Source organism: Bombina bombina, chromosome 5 (assembly GCF_027579735.1).
Source record: "Bombina bombina isolate aBomBom1 chromosome 5, aBomBom1.pri, whole genome shotgun sequence".
Classification (NCBI taxonomy): Eukaryota; Metazoa; Chordata; class Amphibia; order Anura; family Bombinatoridae; genus Bombina; species Bombina bombina.
Window position 1 is genome coordinate 262,079,038 of NC_069503.1, and position 12,445 is coordinate 262,091,482.

A 12,445-nucleotide genomic window follows, 5' to 3' on the forward strand; every position below is an offset into this window, starting at 1 on the left:
ATTACACTTATTTCTGCAAGTTAATGTAGAGGAAAAATTTTATCCTTTTTTAATTTTTTTTTTTTTTTTAAACATTTTTTATTGAGGACATATCGTTAACAGATTACTTTTCTCCAGTAAAGATATATACAACATCAAAAATCAATAAAGCATAAAAAGTACATTTGCATGTGCAAGGTTCAGTAACTGCAGAATACCAATGATAATGTAAGTTTCTCCCTGCAGGGGAGTCCTCATTTTTACAGAGGTCACCTTTTATATATATGGTAAACTTTCATGGGTATACAATCGTATATCATCGTTCTATAAAGGTGTTATCCTTAGGACAACAATCCAGTCAATGGAAGTGATTAAGTAGTGTGGTTTTAACTATCATGTTACATCACAGTTTCCTATTAGTATGGAGGGGCCTACCGACCCCTCTCCGCTCATTACCTGCTAGTGAGGATATTGGGCTTCTGTCTTGATTTCTGGGGAGGTGTGGGGGGAGAGGGGCATATGAGGAAGTTGAGGTAGCTAGAAGGAACGTATTCCTATTTATCTTCCTATTTCTGAGTGTTCAAGTGGGGTTAGGTGGGTCAATATGGATTCCCACGGTTCCCAAATTATGCAGTAATTATGTAATTGCCCTGGTTCTCTAGCCACGTAATTTTCCATATTTTTGATATAGTTCACACCCTCAATTACACTCTGTATCCTGGGGGGTTGACTCTTTTTTCCAATTCCTAGCTATTAGTAATTTAGCAGAGAGGAGTATATAGATCAAAAGCTTTTGCTTGGTTTTGGGGAGCTTGTCCATACCTAGGTGCAGTATGGCTAGGGCTGGACTCAAGGTTGGCACTAGCTCTAAGTCTTTACAGATCTTTTCGATTTTCTGCCAGTAAGTCGTCAGTTTAGGGCAGGTCCACCAGACATGGATGGGGGACCCCGGCTCTCCACACTCCCTCCAACACTGTTGTGAGTGGTCAGGAAAAAGCTTCTGTAGCTTTGTGGGTACTAAGTGCCATCTGGTGATTATTTTGAAATACAACTCATAGAGAGTAACGCAATGGGTCGCTTTTTTCGTTAAGCTAATGGCCTTGCCGCAGGCATCTGGTGGAAATGTGGCCTGCAAATCTCTCTCCCATGCAGTCATATGAATTGTTTTTGGAGAAGTCTCTTCTTCAATAAGACAGTGATAATGTACTGTGAGGGGCTTATGTTCCTGGGTATTGGTTGTCCATCGTGTCTCCCAAATAGTCAGGTCTCTCAATGGTCCGTCTAAAAAGCCCCAGGATTTCAACAGTGTACGGAGTCTCAGTAAGTCAAATTGGTGTTTGGGAGTTAGTGTAGGGAGGCTCAGCATGTCTCTATGTGTTCTTAAGTGTCCGTTGCAGTAAAAGTCACCCACTGTGTTTATGCCCGTAGTAGCCCATGCGTTAGGATGTGTATTAAGTAGCCCCACTAGAAGGGCCCTTATTGGATGTATTGGTGAGGGGTGCGGGGCCACCAGTTTGTTATGACGCAGCTTATTCCAAGCTTCTTGACATCCTTTCACTATGTTGTTGGCGACATGAACTTTGGCTTGCCAGTGAGGGGGTAGCCAAAGCAAGTCTTCGAGATAGACGTAAGCTGGTAGTGAGGCCTGCTCTAAATCTCTCCACCTTGTTGGGGGGAGATCTTTACTCCACGCTATAGCATGGGTTAGCATTGCCGCTTCATAATATTTCCGAACGCTAGGGAGGCCAATCTGCAGGATGTGTGCATCTACCCGTGGTCTTTTATCCTGCCAAGTGTATGAGTTAAAGAGGGTCTGAAACTTCCTAATCAATGTATATGGGACTGGCATCGGAATGCAGCGGAACAGGTAGGTGATCTTTGGTAAGATCATCATTTTAAGAGCCGCTATTCTGCCCATCCAAGATATTTCACTATATCTTTTAGAATGAAGCTCCGAAGTGACGGCTGTTAGCAGCTTTTCAAAGTTTTCTTTGATCACCACCGACTTTTTATGGGAGAGAAAGACTCCCAAGTGGCGAACTGCTTTGCAGGACCACTTGAAGGAGTAGGCAAGCTGGATCTCTTCCTGTTCATGCTGCGGAATATTAATGGAGTAGGCCTCCGTCTTGGTCACATTGAGTTTGTAATAAGAGATTTCTCCGAATTGTGTGAAAAGGGCCATTAACGGGGGGATAGAGTCAGCTGGGTCTGAAAGAAAGACCGTAAGGTCATCGGCAAATAGCGCAAGCTTCTGAGGGGTATCATGCATCTGTACGCCATGAATCTGTTTAGATTCTCTAATTGCGATCGCCAGGGGCTCAATAGCCAAAACAAACAGTAGGGGGGAGAGGGGGCATCCCTGTCTGGTTCCGTTACTGATTGTGATCTTAGGGGAGCAGAATCCCAACAACTGCAGTGGGGGCCGAGTGCAGCGCCTTGGTCGCTGTGATGAAAGAGTCCGGGATTCCAAACGCTGATAGAGTTTGAAATAAGTAGTCCCATCTCACCCTGTCGAAGGCCTTTTCGGCATCAAACGACAGGGTGAGTACCGGGAGTCCCATATCCGCAGCTTCTGAGAAGATATTTAATAGGCGCCGGGTATTATCGGAACCCTGCCTTCCTTGTACAAAGCCCACCTGATCTAGGTGTATAATTGTCTGCAGGTGCTTCCCTAGCCTATTAGCCAATATTTTAGTGTAGATTTTTGCATCTACGTTGATGAGTGAGATGGGCCTGTAGCTAGAGCACAGTAGTGGGTCTTTACCTTCCTTGTGAATTGTGGTAATGTTTGCTTCTAGAAATTCTGCCAGAAAGGCGCCTTTAGTTGCTACTTTTTGGAAGAGTCGGAGCAGTATCGGGGTTATGATCGGGCTAAGTGTTCGATAGAACATTGCCGTGAACCCATCTGGCCCAGGGGCCTTATGGGGTGCGAGGTCCTCTATGGCTGCTTTGACCTCTTCTGATGTGAACTGTCGCTGTAATTCAGCTTTAGATTCCTCAGTTAGAGTGGGCACAGATAGTGTTTCTAAGAATTTGAGAATGTCGCCATGGTCAGAGCTGCCAGGTGCTTCAGACTGCTCAAGATTGTATAGGGAAGAGTAGTAACTAGCAAACGCAGCGCCTATTTCTTTAGGAGAGTGTACCACACCACTGCGCGTCGCTATGTGGGGTATCCTTTTCTGTAATGTGCGCATGCGTAATTTGTTAGCTAGAAGCTTGTCTGCCCTATTGCCTTTGTGGTAATACAGTTGTTTGAGCTTATGTAGATTCTCCTGGACCCGGGACAAAGCCCTCTTGGAGATTTCTTCCCTAATAAGTCCAATTTGATTGGCTACTTGAACACTAGGGATCGTTTTGTTTGTCTGTTCAAGGGCCCGAAGATCTCCATATAGCTTCGCTAAGGGCTGGCTATTCTCTTTGCGCAGTCGGGCCATTTTCTTAATAAAGTGACCCCGTAGGTATGCTTTAAGAGCGGCCCAGACCATGTCAATGTCAGTGGTTCCTGTGTCATTATGTGACAGGAACTCCTTCACAACCTCTTGGAGCGCTGGGAGCTCTATATCAGAGAGCCAGTGCTCAGAAAGTCGCCATGGCGGCTTATTAGTCAGGGTTTGTAGCTGAGTGAAATCTAAGCAGACCATGTCATGGTCTGACCACGTACACGGTCTGATGGAAGGGTTAGCAAGTTGGTCTAGAGACCACGAATCACAGAATATATGATCGAGCCTGGAATATGAATTGTGGGCTTTTGAGTAGTGTGTAAAGTCTTTCTCTGAAGGTGCTAAGCATCTCCAAGCGTCATAGAGGTTATGTTGGTATATGAGTTTCCGGAAAGCGTTGGAGGTAGATGAGACGTTTCTGTCAGAGTGTGTCGTAATGGTGGATTGCTTGTCTTTGGCTGGGTCCCAGACCATGTTGAAATCCCCCCCAATAATTAGGTGTCCTCTTTTGATCTGTTCTACGTGTGCTAATAATTTGCGGAGGAAGGGAACTTGTTTGGAGTTAGGTGCATATAATGAGACTAGTGTGAACAGTGTGTTATTAAGTGAACAGATAAGTATCAGGTACCTACCCTCGCTATCTCTTTCAATATACTCCATGGTAAAGGACAAGTCTCTACTAATCAGGAGGGCAACTCCTTTAGTCCTGCCCTCAGAGTTGGAGGCAGTTTCACATACTGGGAAGTATCGGGAAATCCCAGAGAGTCGGGGTTCCCCCATCCAGTGTGTTTCCTGTAGGAATATGATGTGTATTTTGTGTGCTAGGAGATATCGCTGTAGCAATTTCCTCTTAGTGGGGGAATTTAAGCCTTGCGCGTTCAGCGTAGCTATACGTATCGGGGCCATTTTGGGAGTGACGGGGGGCTGCCTGGGTTACTTAGGGTGGAAAATCAGTCTAGTAGTCAAATGTGGCGAATCAGTCTTACGCTGTGAGGGCTAGGAAAACGTGATATATATTAACTGAGAGGTATTATAAAAGGAAACCTCTATGACTGGATAAAAGTGATAAGTATACACTTTCGCAATGAGTGCACCAACCGGGCTTTGCCAGTGGGGCACAACTAATATGGTGGGGGGGAGCTAAGCGGAGAGGGGTCCATGGCCCCGCCGACTTAAAATACAGGTTATAAATCTGTGGAATGAAAAAGCATATGTATTGCATATGTACATCATACATAATAGAACATTCAATGCTGTAAACCTCATAATATAAACATTAATCTCAACAACAACAACAACAGGAGGGAACTTGAGCAGAACTAGGCGATACAAAGTAAAGTGATTAGTGGCGTATCAACTACCTTACCCTTTCTAGGCATTACTTAATTCCCTGTGCCTTGTATAGAGCCCTATTCATTACACAATCAGGCTCTCGCTAGGAACCTGATCAATGCCTTATCGCAGTTGGACTAACTGAGGGGGGTATTAGGGTCGTAGCCCAGGGTCCTCTGCATGACAGACAGCTAGGACATTAATCAATGAAGGCATTGCTTAGGTTAGTGGCTTATGTCTAAAGAGGGTGGATCACTAGAGGGCATGGAATTATCCCTAATCTTCAGGGTACGAACTGTGGATCGACTTGTCATAGGAGTCAGAGACTTACAGCTAAAAGTATCGGCAAGGGCAGGTTAGTCATCTTGTAAGGTAGTCGTGTTTAAGTTAAGTTCGACGCCTCTATACTCCCAATGCGGGACAGGGCTTAGCAGGAGGCATTAAGATATGATATGGGTAGGGTGCATATCTGGCTCATGAGGAAGGTCCTAGTATGGTGGGGGCCACGTACCAGTTATGAGCACTTAGATACAAGTTTAGTCTCCTCCCAGTGTCTCCTGCTACTAAGTGCTGAAGGGGACAGTATAAATAAGCTTATGGGTGTTCAATTGCCTAAGTATATAAATCTGTGCAATAGGCTAACAATATATATGTGATCAATAACTCAATACAACAAAACAACAGTTTACATGTGAGCATAAGCAAGGAAACAGGCACGTTTAAGGATCATGGCAAGTGTCCATTACTTGGGCAAACAAACAAGCTACAATATATGATTGCTTAGGTCTCACCCATCTTCATCCTGCTTAGTCAGCATGGCAGTCCTTAAGCATTGTAGAGCACTCCCTCCTATGATGAGTCATCTTCTTCTTTCAGAGGGTCCAGCAAATAGAATGAACAAAGTAAATAAAACAAGTAGAACAAAAAGGAAAGCAGATAGGCTCTCTATTTGTCTGCATCTCGTTGTGGATCAGTAGAATCTCTGCGCTTCTTAAAGGCTTCGTTGGATGTTCCAGGAGTACCAGAGGATCTTTGTGGTAGCGGTTTCCATGGTGGGGCTGACGCCCTCAATCCATTGCTTATTTCTGTATCGGGAGAGCGATCACCTCCATCTGGAGGGAGCAAGTTCCACTTTTGCAGCAACTCACGTGCCTGTTGAGGGGTAGAGGCCATATATTGGTGACTGTCCTTGGTGATAAACAGCCTTACTGGGAACCCCCACCTGTACTTCAGATCTCTCTCTCTCTCAGTATTTTAGTATAGGGCTGGAAATGTCTGCAGATCTGGAGCGTGTGAGTAGAAAGATCCAGGTAGATTTGCAGACCTGCATACTCCTCAGGCAATTGCTTGTCTCTGGCCAAGGCTCTGATGATTTTTTCTCTGTAGGTATAGTAGTGAAGCCTCGCTATCACATCTCTTGGTTGTCCACCATCCGCTGTTCGTGCCCTGAGGGCTCTGTGTACTCTGTCTATGAGATTCTCATCACCTGTCGCTGACCCCAGTACAGCTTCAAATAGGCCATGTAGATATTTCTCAAGGTCCTGTGGTAGAACTGATTCCGGTACGCCTTTGATGCGTATATTGTTGCGACGCGACCTGTCTTCTAGGTCTGCCAGCTTCAATTCCAAATCAGTGATCTGAATGGCCAGGGATTGGGAGTAGCTAAGAAGGTTGGTGTGATCTATTGCCAAGTCTTCTTGTTTGCGCTCCAACGCATCAGTTCTCTCTCCTATGAGACCGATATCTCTATTCAAGTCGGCATGCGATCTATCGAATCTCTTAGTCAAGGAATCATGATGTGAGGTTAACAGGGATTGGATGGTTTCTATCATATTGTTGTTAGTACTATTGGATATCTCCAGGGCCTGTGAGGCCTTTTGCGTTAAGGTTGAACCGGTCTGGGTGTCTGAGGCACTCCCCGTATCTGAGAATTCATCTTCTGATCTCACCTGGGCCATGTTAGAGCGGTGCTGAAAATGATCTACCACAGTTCTTTTCGGCGTAGCATGGGGCTTCTGCTTCCTTTTCTGGGCCTGCGACATCTTGTATTTATGGGATGCGAGACTATCAAGTTATATATGTGCGTTAATGTTGAGAGCTTGCTTATATATTTGACATATGCTATTAAGAACCCATTAGCCGGCGGGCCACGAACAATTAGTGTTCAATTACATGTTGTTATGGTCTATTTCCTCCAGATGAAGAGGACGCTCTGGTAAGGGCAGCCTAATCTGGGAGTCTTTATACCTGGTGCCTTGGTTTACATGGACATGTATATCTGCAACAGTGAGAGAATGAAAAGCGGGACCTTCTCCTTGAGGTGTATTCTTTATATATGTTCAGCCTCTATTTTCCAGAACGGGAGATATGGTGATGGTTGCGGCTGTGAGAATGAACCCCTCTCCCCTGGGTATGTGTCTCCTATTGACGAAGTGGGTAAAGGGGGTGAGGATATGACCCACCAGTAGTATCTGGTGGGAAATGGCAGGGAGGGGGGTAATGCTTGCAATTGCTGGACTGTATCCGGTTAAGCTGCTCAGATTGTAATGTAGATGCGTCACCAAATGGTGGGGTCAGTCTCTGGCTCAAATTGCCCGTGCAAAGGCTCCCAGCAAGAGATAAAGCAGTCTACAGGGCCTACTCTTGGGCTGTGTGGGTAGTAGGTATCCAGCTATGTTTACACTTCCAGAGTATCTTTAATATCCCATTAACTGATTCTCTTTCATGGGCTAGGGAGGTTATAACAAGTATAAATAAAGCTGGCTGTGCTGGTGTTAAAGATTTGCCAATGTCTCAAGTATCTCCTATAGTTTGTAAGCCTGTCATGCAGTAGGGAAAAAAACTGAATTGTGTGTCAGTAGCGATATAGCGATTTAGGCTCTTTCTGTGGAGGTTAGCGTATTGTTCTTAAAGCCTCTCCACTCAGTTATAAGTTCTCGGGCTAATTGCTGAGCTTGTCAGTTTGTTTTTCAAGATAGCCCCTTAAGTGCACTGAGAACGGATGTCCCAAGTGCAGACCTGCGGCTGGTAAGTGTTTGGGGCTGTACAGTGTAGCAGTGCTGCGACTCACCCAGATCCTTATGTTGCGATCACGCTGTCCAATATGGCGGCCGCTCGCGCCAAAACTACAGTCTCTTTGGATCTGGTAGAGCAGATAGCCCCAAACGGGTGATCATCCAGGGGGGCCTCTCAACCCCCGTAGAGTATCTCCGGTGTTGTCGCAGCCGCTCCGGCTGATCCCCAAGTGTCCGAGGTCGCCGCGGTTGCGGTTTGGTGGGGTAAGTATCGGAGCAATCTCCTGTAAGTCACCGGAGGTAGGGAGAGAGTGTATCCACTTCAGCAACCTCTCCGGAGCGGAGCCCCGACCCTCCGGAGTCGTATGCTGCAGGCAGGCTAGGTTGAGACGCGGCTTCTAAATTGTGGGTGCTGGGAATCTGGTGTGAGATCAGTACTCCCAATCTTTTCAGGTTGCCTCAAATAAATGAGTATAATCTTTGGACCAGTTTGGTCTTTAAGCAACAAGTTGCCTTTTGCAGTAGTATTAGGCAGAATTTACGGGTGTTTTTAATCCCAAATAGCTAAATATTAAACTTTTCACGGCAGAGCTCTCTGGAAGTGCTGCTACTCAGCTCCGTGGCTAGCTCCGCCCCCTCCTTTTTTAAAATTTAAAGTGACAGTAACATATTTTCCTCTGTTAAATTTTGTTGTAAATACTCCTTCTAAGGTGGTGCCTGTTAGGAGTCTGGTGATACCACAATTGTCTACACTATAGTGTTCAACATAATTTATGACACACAGGCAGTGCTCTGCGGTTCCTTGTAAAGACATTGCTTTTGATGTACATAGCGATGTCTTGTTACAGCAATGTTAATATGTTATTGAGTTGTTTCTGAACGACAGAAATCAAACATTCTTTTAAAATTTAAAGAGACAGTAATATTTTTTCTGTGTAAACTTTATTAAAAGAATTGTGGCTGTTTTGTTTGTTAAATCATCCTTTGTGATGTAGGATGGTACTAAATCTTACAAGACTAAGTTACTTTAGATTTAAAGAGACTGTAACGTCTTGTTCTTTGTGCGTTCTGTTAAATGAATTTCAGCTGTTTATTGCTAGTTCGTCCTTTATGACTGAGGTTGCAGCAAACGCACTCAAGAATAGTTGATTGTCAAATGTATTTTTCCTGTTTGAACCCACTCCCTCTTCGGCGATTGTTGTTTGGGTGTCTGTTAACACATGGCCACAGATTTCTCCTATAGTTTCCATTCAAAATTTTATGGACAAGGTAAAAGCATTGCTAGAGGAATTGCTATTCCATAAGGTTCCTCCATGTTTCTGAGGCTCTGTTTGAGACGGAGTGGTACCTTAGGCATTCCCTATATTTTCATGACTGTTTTTTATTGCCGACTCGGCTAAAGAGACTGGGCGGCTCTCCTTAAGGGGAAAGGTGTAGTTTCGACTTCACTACAAGAACTTCTATATCCTTAGAGGGTAGTCCTATTGGGAATAAACACGCACCAGGGTTGACAAGAGCAACCTTCGGTGTGCTTTGTTACCGTCACTAGTGTGACAGTGTTTTGGTTTGTTGCACTGTCTGATGCTATTCAGTCAGTAGCTTCCCTGGATAACATCCAGGACTGGATAAAGGTTTTCATATGGCTGATTCCTTTATTTCAATTTATTCCCTTTTAGTTTTTATACTGGGGGCATTGGGCTCTGTCCCAGTCTTTGGGATCTTATGGTTGGAGCCTTGTTTTACGGTTATATGTTTTCAAAGTCCTTGCCAGGAGCTAACTTTGTAGAGACCTGGCTTGATATAAAAAAAAAAAAGAAAAAAAAGAAGAAGAACACAGCCTGCTGTTGAAGACAGCATGGATAACGTGTCCCGGTCTGGAATTGGATCTTGTGGGGGCTGTCTCTCCGTTTTTCGCTTAAGTTTGGTTTTAAGCTCCAATGTTTTTCTCTCAGAGGCAGTCTCTGCTTTCAATCTTTTCTGAAGCTTAGACAAATAGAGAGTTTCCCTGTGCAGGAGATCTCTTAGACCTGGGAGTGATGGTTCCAGTTTTAATACTGGTCAAGGATCTGGTTCTCGTAAAACGGGAATCCTCAAACCATTTTGTGAGAAGGGTACTGTCCTTCAGGAGGGGTACTTTTATTGTGCCATTCCTCCCTTAATCCTAGTGGGTCGTTTTATGACAACGGTGGATTTATGATCAGGTACCTTCATGTGCCGGTCATGAGAATCGTCTCAAGTTTTTGGGTTTGACTTCCTGGACAAACAATTCTATTTGTGGTCCTTTCGATCTTACTATAGTTCTGAGTTCTTACGGAGACTCTGGGATCGCTATTGACAATGCTTCATTTATGAGACATTGCAATGGGCTTTATCTGGTGGATGTCCTATTCCCAGTGTCATCCTTGCAACAAGCAGGATTTACTCGGACATGGTGTTATACTTCCCGTGATCCTATGAGAGGAAGGTGTCTTTGGACAAGTGTTCCTTAGTCCCAAGCTTATTGGTAGTTTTTTTCTTAGGAATCGTAACTGGTTCCATATCTATGTAGGATTTTCTGACTTAGGTCTTTTTTCGCCTAGTTCTTCAATCCACCTCTCGGCCTTCAGTGGATTAGTACTTAGGTATAGTTGGGCTGCTGGTGTCAGCAAGCCACAATAGCCAGACAGGTAGCTCAGCATGCTACGGCGTGGTGGCTGAACGTTGTGACAACCCAAGGGTTACAGATTCGATCTCCAGTGTGGTCTACTCTGTCTTTCATCCTTTTAAGCTTGATCAACTGAGCAGTATTTTTTGTTCCTTACAATTCCGTTTGTTGCTTCCACTTCAGGTCTATGCAGTTAAGCATACTCGGGGAATGGAGACTATGCGTATTTGTCTCCTCAGTTAGTCTCTGGATCATCTATTCCAGGGAACTTGTTTAGCATTGTGTGGACTCTGGCGGAGTCTATTCTTTTTATAGACTTCCTGGTACTCAGAGCGAGCTCAAAGCTCTTCTGATCTGATCTGGTCTCGGTTGGCTTCGCCCCGATTTCATCTTTTTTTTTTTTTTTTTTTAAAGACGGACAATTTGTCCACGCCAGGATGGAACGAGGTGCTCCTTAACCAGGGCTGAGGTGGCCAAGCTTATCCAGTGGGCAGCAACTCATTATTGCTATCTGTCAGCGGTCCATATTCCAGGGGTGGACTCTTGGAAGACGCATTTGCTCAGTAGACAGATTTTTCATCTGGGAGAATGGGAGCTCCATCCGGGAGTATTTTCCAACCTTATTTTCATATGGGATCGGCTGGATCTCAAGGCATTGTGTCAGAATGCCAGGCTTCTGGGTTACTGATTGATTGGAATTTGGACTCTTGATCCTATGCAAGCGGGGATTCTCTGATTCGGGCGTAGATTCCTTATTTCAGGCATGTAAGTCTGTAACTAGGAAGATTTACCTTAAATTAGGGTGTAAATATTAGAGTAGAGTTAGGATTCCCAGGATTTTTATCTTCTCTCCAAGAAGGATTGGAGAAGGATTTTTTTCAGTGAGTTCCCTAAAGGGTTGGATTTCTGTTTTATCTATTTTGTTATGCATGCGTCTGGCACGTGTCTCAGACGTTCAATCCTTTTGTTAGGCTCTGATTAGGGTCAGGCCTGTGTTTAAATCACTTGCTCCTCCATGGAGTTTGACTTTAGGTCTTATGGTTCTTTCAGAGGTTCCATTGAATCTATGTATTCCTTAGATATTGAGTTATCTTGTAAAGTTTTATTTCCTGTTATTATTTCATTTGCTCAATGAGTATCTGAGTTTTCGCCATTTCTATATAGTTCTCCTTACCTTATTTTTCATGCGGATAAGGTAGTATTAAGTAATAATTCTGGTTTGCCTTCTAAGGTTGTTTCAGAAGGAACATTTCTCAGGATATTGTTGTGTTTTAATTCTTCTTCTCAGATGGAACGTCTGCTTCATTATTCAGATGTAGTTCGTGCTTAAAGTTCTACTTGCAAGCTACTAAGGATTTTGTAAATTCGATACCTGTTTTTTGGGAGAAAGGTTCTTCAAGCAGTGGTGCGTTCCATTTAAGTTCTCTGTCTTGTCCCTCCCGTTTCATCCGTGTACTATCCCACAAGTAAGGATGAAATCCGTGGACTCATCGTATCTTGAAAAAGAAAAGGAAATTTATGCTTACCTGATGATAAATTTATTTATTTTTCAATACGATGAGTCCACGGCCCGCCCTGTTCTATGAGACAGGTTATTATTTTTTTGTTAAACTTCAGACACCTCTGCACCTTGGCTTTTCCTTTCTCTTCCTAACTTCGGTCGAATGACTGGGTTGGGAGGGAAGGGAGGAGCTATTTATACAGCTCTGCTGTGGTGCTCTTTGCTTCCTCCTGCTGACCAGGAGGCGTAATCCCACAAGTAAGGATGAAATCTGTGGACTCGTATCGAAAAAGAAATAAATTTATCAGGTAAGCATAAATTTTCTTTTTTACAAAAACACACCCAGATGGGCTATATAAATGGATCATCTACAAAACATTTATGCAAAGAAAAATCTGGTGTACAATGTCCCTTTAAAGTGCCACTATTTGCTAAAATTACATGCGCTAATTCATTGTTATTTTATTACTAAGAATGCTGCAAAGATATGGGTTTAACCTCTGCAATCCAATCAGTGCTAGGTGCACAAGTGCTG

The 12,445-nt window shown here is 44.0% G+C and overlaps 1 protein-coding gene across 3 annotated transcripts in view; it reads left to right on the plus strand.

Annotated features, from left to right (window-relative positions):
* NSUN6 (NOP2/Sun RNA methyltransferase 6) overlaps positions 1–12,445 on the plus strand; it is a 391,580-nt gene that overhangs the window by 82,672 nt on the left and 296,463 nt on the right. The window lies entirely within an intron of this gene.